This window comes from Somniosus microcephalus, unplaced genomic scaffold (assembly GCF_052327205.1).
Source record: "Somniosus microcephalus isolate GS21.2 unplaced genomic scaffold, FLI_Smic_1.0 unresolved_chr6, whole genome shotgun sequence".
NCBI classification, from domain to species: Eukaryota; Metazoa; Chordata; class Chondrichthyes; order Squaliformes; family Somniosidae; genus Somniosus; species Somniosus microcephalus.
Window position 1 is genome coordinate 3,632,140 of NW_028225184.1, and position 11,460 is coordinate 3,643,599.

The window sequence follows — 11,460 nt, forward strand, 5'->3', positions numbered from 1 at the left end:
CGACCAAGTATTCCGCATTGCTTTCGTCTTTCTTCTGCGTTCTTGCGTAGAATTTGAATCGTTCAGCCAGCATCAGCGGTGTGGGGTTCAAATGATCCTTCAGCACAGCCACAATCTCTTCGAAGGTCTGATCCGCTGGTTTATTTGGTGCTATTAGATGCTTCAAGAGCCCGTATGTTTTTGCCCCCATCGAGTTTAGCAATGTTATCGCCTTGTCGTCTTCCTCTATTTTGTTGGCTTCGCAATAGATCTCTATGCGTTCCACGTACGTGGCCCAGTCTTCTATTTCCAAATTAAAGTCGTTAATATTCCCTCGCTTAGGCATTTTTCTTCCCTTGGGAGCAGCACCAGTATTTCTTTAAGTATTCTTATTTATTTGTTTGTTTCTAAGATGGCGGTTTTCCCGCGAAATCAGCGCTTTCCCGCTCTTCCCTTCTCTCCCCGCCCACTTCAATGACGGTATGTCAATCAAGATGGCGGTTTTCCCGCGAAAATGGCGGTTTCCCGCTCTTCCTTTCTCGCCCCGCCCACTTCAATGGCGGTTTCCCGCTTCTGGCGTCTTCTCCGCCTAATGGCGGCTTCCCGCGTTTCTTCCCGGTGGAAGGGGTGCGCTTCCCCCACAGCGGACAGGTTCAGCCACTGGCTGGCTTCCGCACAGCTCCCCTTACTCGGCTATGTCCTTTCCTCCCGCCCGCACGGCTCTACCGGCCCTGGGTACCCCGTTGGTGGAGAACAGTTCAGCCGCTGGACTGGCTCTCGCACAGTCTCTCACCCCGTTTTCGGCTGTGTCTCTCACCCACTCCCGCACGTTCGGTTTTGCCGGCTCTGAGTACCCCGTTGATGGAGAACAGCTCAGCCACTGGACTGGCTCCTCACAGGCTCTCACCCGCACGGATCCCGTTCGCCTCCCCAGCCCTCTCGCAGACCGGTGTTTCCCTCCCCGGCTGCGGCTGGGTTTCTCTTCCCGCGCCTACTCGCAAGCTCAGCGCTTCGTGGCTGTGGTCGCTGCCCGGATTTTTCCCGCCGATCGCGGTCCGGCTGTCACCCGACGCCGTTGGACCTGACTTTTGGCCGGCACAGCTCCCCCTCGACCGAGGTCGAGTGCTCTGCCCTTATCCTCCGGATACTTCTACACCTTCCCCTACTCACAGTCTCTTCGGCCGCCTCGTTCCCTGCTGATCGGCTCACTCCGCACCGTGGTAGAAGGGTAGTCAGTGCCTCTTGCTAATGGAAGCTTTTGTTGCTAAAGTCTTCCACCTTTCTCCTGCTGCAGCCTCGTGTTTTCTTCCAGCAGCACGACGAGGGCGGTTGCCTCTCTTCGACGCTCTTCTTGCTTTGGTAATCTTGCCACAGGGTACGATCGGACTCGTCGCCACTGTAAAGTCTGTGGGTTGTGCAGTTAATAAATACACAGACTTAAGAAGTAACAAACAAAACAGGTCTTTACTATTCGAAGGTCCGGGCGAATCTGCCCAATAACTCCTGGCACAACACTTATATACTGGTGTGGTCACTATCGGTATTACAGTATACAGAAGCCAAACAAATAGTGCCACACCTAAAGTAGTTCCCTTAAAGGTGAACGGTTACATTCAATAGTTCCCTTAAAGATAGACGGGTACATACACTACACTTTCTCTCTCTCTCCTAGACTCTCTCTATCACAGCACAGAGTTACACACCTTTCTCTCTCGCTCCTAGTCTCTCTCTATCGCAGCACAGAGTTACACAACTTTCTCTCTCACTCCTAGTCTCTCTCTATCACAGCACAGAATTATACACCTTTCTCTCTCGCTCCTAGTCTCTCTCTATCACTGCACAGAGTTACACACCTTTCTCTCTCGCTCCTAGTCTCTCTCTATCACTGCACAGAGTTACACACCTTTCCCTCTCGCTCCTATTCTCTCTATCACAGCACAGAGTTACACAACTTTCTCGCTCCAAGACTCTCTCCAGCACAGCACAGAGTTACACACCTTTCTCTCTCGCTCCTGGTCTCTATCAGTGCACAGGGTTACACACCTTTCTCTCTCGCTCCTAGTCTCCCTCTATCACTGCACAGAATTACACACCTTTCTCTCTCTCTCTCCCTCTGCTGGTCCCTTTCTATCACTGCACAGAGTTACACACCTTTCTCTCTCGCTCCAAGTCTCTCTCTATCACAGCACAGAGTTACACACCTTTCTCCCTCGCTCCTAGTCTCTCTATCACAGCACAGAGTTACACACCTTTCTCTCTCGCTCCTAGTCTCTCACTATCACAGCACAGAGTTACACACATTTCTCTATCGCCCCTAGTCTCTTTCTATCACAGCACAGAGTTACACACTGTGATGAAATATGCCATTCATCAGGCACTCTGTATTCTCTGTGTTTGATTGTGCCTGTGACTGTGGCAAGCAGGGGAGTTTAGTTTCAGTTTCATTTCCTTACCTGTATTGTATTGTGTGTAGGGCTCCGCCCATACCTGGCCCCTACTTAAGCAGGCCCCAGCGTGTCTCACAGGCAGTACAGCAGATCTCTGGATGAGAGACACTTCTCCACTGTGTATTACTTTCTGAGTTAATAAACGCCTTGCTTTGCTCCGTTAACGTTGAGCCTCGGATTCATTGAGGCACATCAATTTTATTAACTCAATTTTCAACGCAATGGATCAACTCTTGAAACCCGAACGTTTGGATTTGGCCCCGCATGCTTCGGACGCATCGGCACAATTCAGACACTGGTTTAAGTGTATGGAATACTTCCTGGACAATTCCGCAGCCATCACAGACGCTGAAATTATGAAACTCGGAATCCTGCGGAATTGTGTAAGCCAGCGGGTTTACACCCTCATCCAAGACGCCGACATGTACCCGGCCGCCTGCAACATCCTAAATGCACATTACCAGCAGCCTACGAACGAGGTGTACGCTAGGCATCTGCTTGCTACTCGCACACAGCGACCTGGGGAATCGCTGGAGGAGTTCCTAGTCACCCTGAAAACGCTTGGCAAAAACTGCAAGTGCCAAGATGTAAAAGCCGCAGTGTACACTGACGAGCTTGTTCATGATGCCTTTATCACAGGCCTCAGCTCCACTTACATCCGGCAGAGACTACTGGAAAAAACGGGATTGGACCTGAAACAGGCTGTGGACACAGCGCGATCCCTGGATGTGGCCCAGAGAAACTCGGACGCCCACTCCTCAGCCCGCGCCGCCCATGCCACCACGTGTGCACCAAGGGCACCGCCATCTTGGAAGGCATCTTCCCCGCCCGGCAGCCCGACACCGTCGGGGCCCCGCTCTCCCCCCAGAAGCCCTACGACAGCCGCGACGCGTCGGGGCCCCAACTGCTACTTCTGCGGGCAGCCGAAGCACACCAGAAACCTGTGCCCGGCAAAAGGCACCACCTGCTTTAAGTGCAGTAAAAAGGGACACTTCGGGAAGGTGTGCAGAGGGAACCCCGCTGGAAAACCCGCCACGGCCGCGTGTGCGCCGTGGGAGCGGCCATCTTGGACGCCATCTTGCCCGACCTCGTGGGGTCCGCCATCTTGTGAGCAGACAGCGTGGACGCCATCTTGTCTTGATCAGGGCCCTACAGTGGCATCGGTCACAGTGGACCAGACCAGACCGCACACGCTATCCAAATCAATGGTGGACATCGAGGTAAACGGGTGCGGGGTTAAATGCTTAATTGACAGTGGAAGCACGGAGAGTTTTATCCACCCTGAACTAGCACAACAACTCTCTCCAACGGTGGTCCCTGCTCGGGGCACCATCTCTATGGCTGATAAAACCCAGACATCGACCATTATGGGTTACTGTGCGGTACAATTGTCCGTTAACGGAACTGTATACGATAATTTTAAATTACTAATCATGAAGAGTCTATGTGCGAGCGTGATCTTGGGCCTGGATTTCCAGTGCCACCACCAAAGCATCACACTGAATTACGGAGGGTCCCAGCCGCCCCTCACAGTGTGCGGTCTGGCTACGCTGAAGGTAAAGCCGCCCTCGCTATTCGCGAACCTGACTCCCAACTGCCGGCCAATAGCGACCAAAAGCAGGAGGTACAGCTGGGAGGACAGGTGGTTTATCGTGACCGAGGTGGACAGGCTGCTGAGGGAGCGCGTTATTGAACGCAGCAACAGCCCGTGGCGTGCCCAAATGGTGGTGGTGAGGGGTAGCGAGAAGAAATGGATGGTGATCGACCATAGCCAAACGATCAACATGTACACCCAACTAGACGCCTACTCGCTACCCCGCATATCAGAAATGGTGAACCAAATTGCCCAATACCGGGTGTTCTCCACCATCGACCTCAAGTCAGCATACCACCAGCTCCCTATCAGTCCAGAGGATCGCCCGTACACCCTTTGGGGTGACGAATGGGGTCTCGGTCTTCCAGAGGGAGATGGACCGCATGGTCGATGACCACCACTTGCAGGCAACCTTCCCCTACCTCGACAACGTCACCATCTGCGGTCACAACCAGCAGGATCACGACTCGAACCTCGAGAGGTTCCTGAAAACCGCACAAAAACTCAACCTCACTTACAACACCATGCGCCTCTGCATACTAGGCAGCGTGGTGGAGAATGGGGAAATCAGACCAGACCCCAAAAGGTTGCGCCCCCTACGGGAGCTCCCCCTGCCCAACACTCCCAAAGCCCTGAAAAGGTGCCTGGGGTTAATTTCTTATTATGCCCAATGGGTCCCCAACTACTCCAACAATGCCCGCTCCCTCTTGAAAGCATCCTCTTTTCCGCTCTCTGCTGAGGCCCACGCCGCCTTCAAAAGCATTAAGCGGGATATTGAACGGGCCACGCTACAGGCAGTGGACGAGAACACTCCCTTTCAAGTGGAAAGTGATGCGTCTGACTTTGCCTTGGCGGCCACCCTCAACCAGGCGGGGCGGCCCGTAGCTTTCTTCTCGAGGACCCTCCAAGGGTATTGGCGGTTTCAGCTGGCCTAAAAATGGATAAATCCCCAGGCCCGGATGAAATGTATCCCAGGCTGCTGTGTGAGGCAAAGGAGGAGATTGCGGGGGCTCTAACACATATATTCAGGACCTCTCTGGCCACAGGGGATGTGCCAGAGGACTGGAGAACCGCTAATGTAGTACCATTATTCAAGAAGGGTAGTAGGGAAAAACCGGGGAACTACAGGCCAGTGAGGCTAACATCAGTGGTAGGAAAATTATTGGAAAAAATCCTGAGGGACAAAATTTGTCTCCACTTGGAGAGGCAAGGATTAATCAGGGATAGTCAACATGGCTTTGTCAAGGGAAGATCATGTCTGGCTAATTTGATTGAATTTTTTGAGGGGGTGACTAGGTGTGTGGATGAGGGTAACGCAGTGGATGTGGTATACATGGATTTCAGTAAGGCCTTCGATAAAGTCCCGCACAGGAGACTGGTCAAGAAGGTAAGAGCCCATGGAATCCAGGGTGCCTTGGCACATTGGATAAAAAACTGGCTTAGTGGCAGAAGGCAGAGGGTGATGGTCGAAGGTTGTTTTTGTGACTGGAAGCCTGTGGCCAGTGGGGTACCACAGGGATCGGTGCTGGGTCCCTTGCTGTTTGTGGTCTACATTAATGACTTGGATATGAATGTAAAGGGTATGATCAGTAAGTTCACGGATGATACAAAAATTGGTAGGGTGGTAAATAGCGAGGAGGGTAGCCTCAGTCTGCAGGACGATATAGATGGGTTGGTCAGATGGGCGGAACAGTGGCAAATGGAATTTAACCCGGAAAAGTGCGAGGTGATGCACTTTGGGGGGACTAACAAGGCAAAGGAATACACAATGAATGGAAAGACCCTAGGCAAGACGGAGGGTCAGAGGGATCTGGGTGTGCAAGTACACAGATCCCTGAAGGCGGCGGAACAGGTGGATAAGGTGGTAAAAAAGGCATATGGGATACTTGCCTTCATTAGCCGAGGCATTGAATATAAGAGCAAGGAGGTTATGATGGAGCTGTATAAAACACTGGTTAGGCCACAGCTGGAATATTGTGTGCAGTTCTGGTCGCCACACTACAGGAAGGATGTGATCGCGTTAGAGAGGGTGCAGAGGAGGTTCACCAGGATGTTACCAGGGCTGGAGCGCTTCAGCTATGAAGAGAGACTGGGCAGGTTGGGTTTGTTTTCCTTGGAGCTGAGGAGGCTGAGGGGGGACATGATTGAGGTGTACAAAATTATGAGGGGCATAGATAGGATGGATGCTGAGGAGCTTTTTCCCTTAGTAGAGGGGTCAATAACTAGGGGGCATAGATTCAAGGTAAAGGGCGGGAGGTTTAGAGGGGATTTGAGAAAGAACTTTTTCACCCAGAGGGTGGTTGGAGTCTGGAACTCACTGCCTGAAAGGGTTGTGGAGGCAGAAACCCTCACAACATTTAAGAAGCATTTGGATGTGCACTTGAAATGCCATAGCATACAAGGCTACGGGCCAAATGCTGGAATATGGGATTAGATTAGACAGGGCTTGATGGCCGGCGCGGACACGATGGGCCGAAGGGCCTCTATCCGTGCTGTATTACTCTATGACTCTATCAGACACTCCTCCGTGGAAAAGGAGGCCCAAGCCATCGTGGAGGCAGTGTGCCACTGGCGCCACTACCTCGCCAGCAAACGCTTCACCCTACTTACCGACCAGCAGTCGGTAGCGTTTATGTTTAATAATAAACAGAAGGGGAAGATTAAAAATGATAAGATTCTCAGGTGGCGGATCAAGCTCTCCACCTTCGAGTATGAAATCATTTACCGGCCAGGGGCCCTTAACGAATCCCCCGACGCCCTCTCATAAGGGATGTGTGCCAGCGCCACCGGGGATCGGCTACAGACCCTCCACAACGACCTCTGCCACCCAGGTGTCACACGGCTGTTCCACTTCATAAAGTCCCGCAATTTACCCTACTCGACTGAGGAAGTTCGGTCTCTGACCAGGAACTGCCGCACTTGCGCTGAGTGCAAGCCTCGGTTCTACCGCCCAGATAGAGCCCACTTAATCAAAGCTACACGGCCCCTTGAGCGGCTCAGCTTAGATTTCAAGGGCCCCCTCCCATCAGTCGACCGCAATGTTTACTTCCTGAACATTGTGGATGAATACTCCCGTTTCCCATTCGCCTTCCCCTGCCCAGACATGACCAGCGCCACAGTCATTAAATGCCTCAACAGCATGTTCTGCCTGTTCGGTATGCCGAGCTACATCCATACGGATAGGGGGGCGTCCTTCATGAGTGAAGAGCTACGCCAGTACATGCTGTCCAGGGGGATCGCCACGAGCCGTACCACCAGCTACAACCCCCAGGGTAACGGCCAGGTGGAGCGAGAGAACGGGACAGTATGGAAAGCAGTCACTCTAGCTCTAAGGACCAAGGGCCTCCCCATCTCCCGCTGGCAGGAAGTCCTCCCAGATGTGCTCCATTCGATACAGTCGCTATTGTGTACTGCCCCTAATGCCACGCCTCATGAACGGATGTTTGTCTTTCCCCGGAAATCCACCTCAGGCATATCCATGCCTTCATGGCTCTCCACCGCAGTTCCGGTACTTGTACGAAGGCATGTGAGGGGCCACAAGAAGGACCATCTCGAGGAGTCAGTGCACCTACTCCACGCCAACCCCCAATACACGTATGTCCGGCACGCCGACGGAAGGGAGGACACCGTGTCCATAAAAGACGTCGCCCCAGCCGGTAACGACAACAACCACGACAACAACAGCAATCACAGCAGCTCTTACCCACCCACTATCCTTTCATCACCCCCGGAAGAACATTGACCAACGGCACCCCCACCAACTACCCCTTCAACAACCCTGGCGGCGCCCCCGGCAGAGACCTAGGAGGCCACCGGGGACACCCAGCCGACACCCGCGGCACCACAACAGCTACGTCGGTCACAGAGGACTATCAAACCCCCGAACAGACTAAATCTGTAGAAGGGGTGAATGTGATGAAATATGCCATTCATCAGGCACTCTGTACTCTCTATGTTTGATTGTGCCTGTGACTGTGGCAAGCAGGGGAGTTTAGTTTCAGTTTCATTTCCTTACCTGTATTGTATTGTGTGTAGGGCTCCGCCCATACCTGGCCCCTACTTAAGCAGGCCCCAGCGTGTCTCACAGGCAGTACAGCAGATCTCTGGATGAGAGACACTTCTCCACTGTGTATTACTTTCTGAGTTAATAAACGCCTTGCTTTGCTCCGTTATCGTTGAGTCTCGGATTCATTGAGGCACATCACACACCTTTCTCTCTCGCTCCTAGTCTCTCTCTATCACTGCACAGAGTTACACAACTTTCTTGTTTCTGGTCTCTCTCTATCACTGCACAGAGTTACACGCCTTTCTCTCTCGCTCCTAGTCTCTCTCTATCACAGCGTTACACAACTTTCTCTCTCGCTCCTAGTCTCTCGCTATCAAAGCACAGAGTTACACACCTTTCTCTCTCGCCCCTAGTCTCTCTCTATCACAGCACAGTGTTACACACCTTTCTCTCACGCTCCTAGTCTCTCTCTATCACAGCACAGAGTTACACACCTTTCTCTCTCGTTCCTGGTCTGTCTCTATCACAGCACATAGTTACTCACATTTCTCTCTCGCTCCTAATCTCTCTCTATCACAGCACAGAGATACAAACCTTTCTCTCTCGCTCCTAGTCTCTCTCTATCACAGCACATAGTTACACACATTTCTCTCTCGCTACTAGTCTCTCTCTATCACAGCACAGAGTTACACACCTCTCTCTCTCGCTCCTGGTCTCTCTATCACAGCACAGAGTTACACACCTTTCTCTCGCTCCTAGTCTCTCTCAATCACAGCACAGAGTTACACACATTTCTCTCTCGCTCCGAGTCTCTCTCTATCACAGCACAGAGTTACACACCTTTCACTCTCGCTCCTAGTCTCTCTCTTTCACAGCACAGAGTTACACACCTTTCTCTCTCGCTCCTAGTCTCTCTCTATCACTGCAGAGTTACATACCTTTCTCTCTTGCTCCTTGTCTCTCTCTATCACAGCAAAGAGATACACCCCTTTCTCTCTCGCTCCTAGTCTCTCTCTATCACAGCATGGAGTTACACACCTTTCTCCCTCGCTCCTAGTCTCTCTCTATCACAGCACAGAGTTACACACCTTTCACTCTCGCTCCTAGTCTCTCTCTTTCACAGCACAGAGTTACACACCTTTCTCTCTCGCTCCTAGTCTATCTCTATCACAGCACAAAGTTACACACCTTTCTCTGTCGCTCCTAGTCTCTCTATGACTGCACAGAGTTACACACCTTTCTCTCTCGCTCCTAGTCTCTCTTTCACAGCACAGAGTTACACACCTTTCTCTCTCGCTCCTAGTCTCTCTCTATCACAGCATGGAGTTACACACCTTTCTCTCACGCTCCTAGTCTCTCTCTATCACAGCACAGAGTTACACACCTTTCTCGTTCCTGGTCTCTATCACAGCACAGAGTTACACACCTTTCTCTCTCGCTCCTTGTCTCTCTCTATCACTGCACAGAGTTACACACCTTTCTCTCTCACTCCTAGTCTCTCTGTATCACAGCACAGAGTTACAAACGTCTCTCTCTCGCTCCTAGTCTCTCTCTATCACAGCACAGATTTACACACCTTTCTCTCTCGCTCCTAGTCTCTCTCTATCACAGCACAGAGTTACACACCTTTCTCTCTCGCTCCTAGTCTCTCTCTATCACAGCACAGAGTTACACACCTTTCTCTCTCACTCCTAGTCTCTCTCAATCACAGGACAGAGTTACACACATTTCTCTCTCGCTCCTCGTCTCTCTCTATCACAGCACAGAGTTACACAACTTTCTCTCTCTATCACAGCACAGATTTAAACACCTTTCTCTCTCGCTCCTGGTCTCTCTCTATCACAGCACAAATTACACACCTTTCTCTCTGGCTCCTAGTCTCTCTCTATCACTGCAGAGTTACACACCTTTCTCTCTCGCTCCTTGTCTCTCTCTATCACAGCACAGAGATACACACCTTTCTCTCTCGCTCCTAGTCTCTCTCTATCACAGCACAGAGTTAAACACCTTTCTGTCCCGCTCCTAATCTCTCTCTATCACAGCACATAGTAACACACCTTTCTCTCTCGCTCCTAGTCTCTCTCTATCACAGCACAGAGTTACATACCTTTCTCTCTCGCTCCTAGTCTCTCTCTATCACAGCACAGAGTTACACACCTTTCTCTCTCGCTCCTAGTCTCTCTCTATCACAGCACAGAGTTACACACCTTTCTCTCTCGATCTTAGTCTCTCTCTATCACAGCACAGAGTTACACACCTTTCTCTCTCGTTCCTGGTCTGTCTCTATCACAGAACAGAGTTACACACCTCTCTCTCTCGCTCCTAGTCTCTATCACAGCACAGAGATACAAACCTTTCTCTCTCGCTCCTAGTCTCTCTATTGCAGCACAGAGTTACACACCTTTCTCTCTCGCTCCTAGTCTCTCTATCACAGCACAGAGTTACATACCTTTCTCTCTCGCTCCTAGTCTCTCTCTATCACAGCACAGAGTTACACACCTTTCTCTCTCTCTCCTAGTCTCTCTCTGTCACAGCACAGAGTTACACACCTTTCTCTCTCGCTCCTAGTCTCTCTCTATCACAGCACAGAGTTACACAACTTTGTCTGACGCACTCGCTCCTAGTCTCTTTCTATCACAGCAGAGTTACACACATTTCTCTCTTGCTCCTAGTCTCTATCGATCACAGCACAGAGTTACACACCTTTCTCTCTCGCTCCTTGTCTCTCTCTATCACTGCACAGAGTTACACACCTTTTTCTCTCCCTCCTAGTCTCTATCACTGCTCAGAGTGGTGTGGAGATGCCGGAGTTGGACTGGGGTGGACAAATGTAAGAAGTCACACAACACCAGGTTATAGTCCAACAGCTTTATTTGAAATCACAAGCTTTCGGAGCGCTGCTCCTTCTTCAGATGAAGTGGAGAAATGCATAAAGACACATCTGACATGGTTCTCTGACTATATAAGCTGTGTCTTTAAGCATTTCTCCACTTCACCTGAAGAATGAGCAGCGCTCAAAGAGCTTGTGATTTCAAATAAAGCTGTTGGACTATAACCTGGTGTTGTGTGACTTCTTACAACTGCTCAGAGTTACACACCTTTCTCTCTCGCTCCTTGTCTCTCTCTATCACAGCACAGAGTTACACACCTTTCTCTCCCGCTCCTAGTCTCTCTCTATCAGAGCACAGAGTTATACACCTTTCTCTCTCGCTCCTAGTCTCTATCACTGCACAGAGTTACACACCTTTCTCTCTCGCTCCTAGTCTCTCTCTATCACTGCATAGAGTTAAACACCTTTCTCTCTCGCTGCTAGTCTCTATCACTGCACAGAGCTACACAGCTTTCTCTCTCACTCCTTGTCTCTCTCTATCACAGCACAGAGTTACACACCTTTCTCTCTCCCTCCGAGTCTCTCTCGATCACTGCACAGAGTT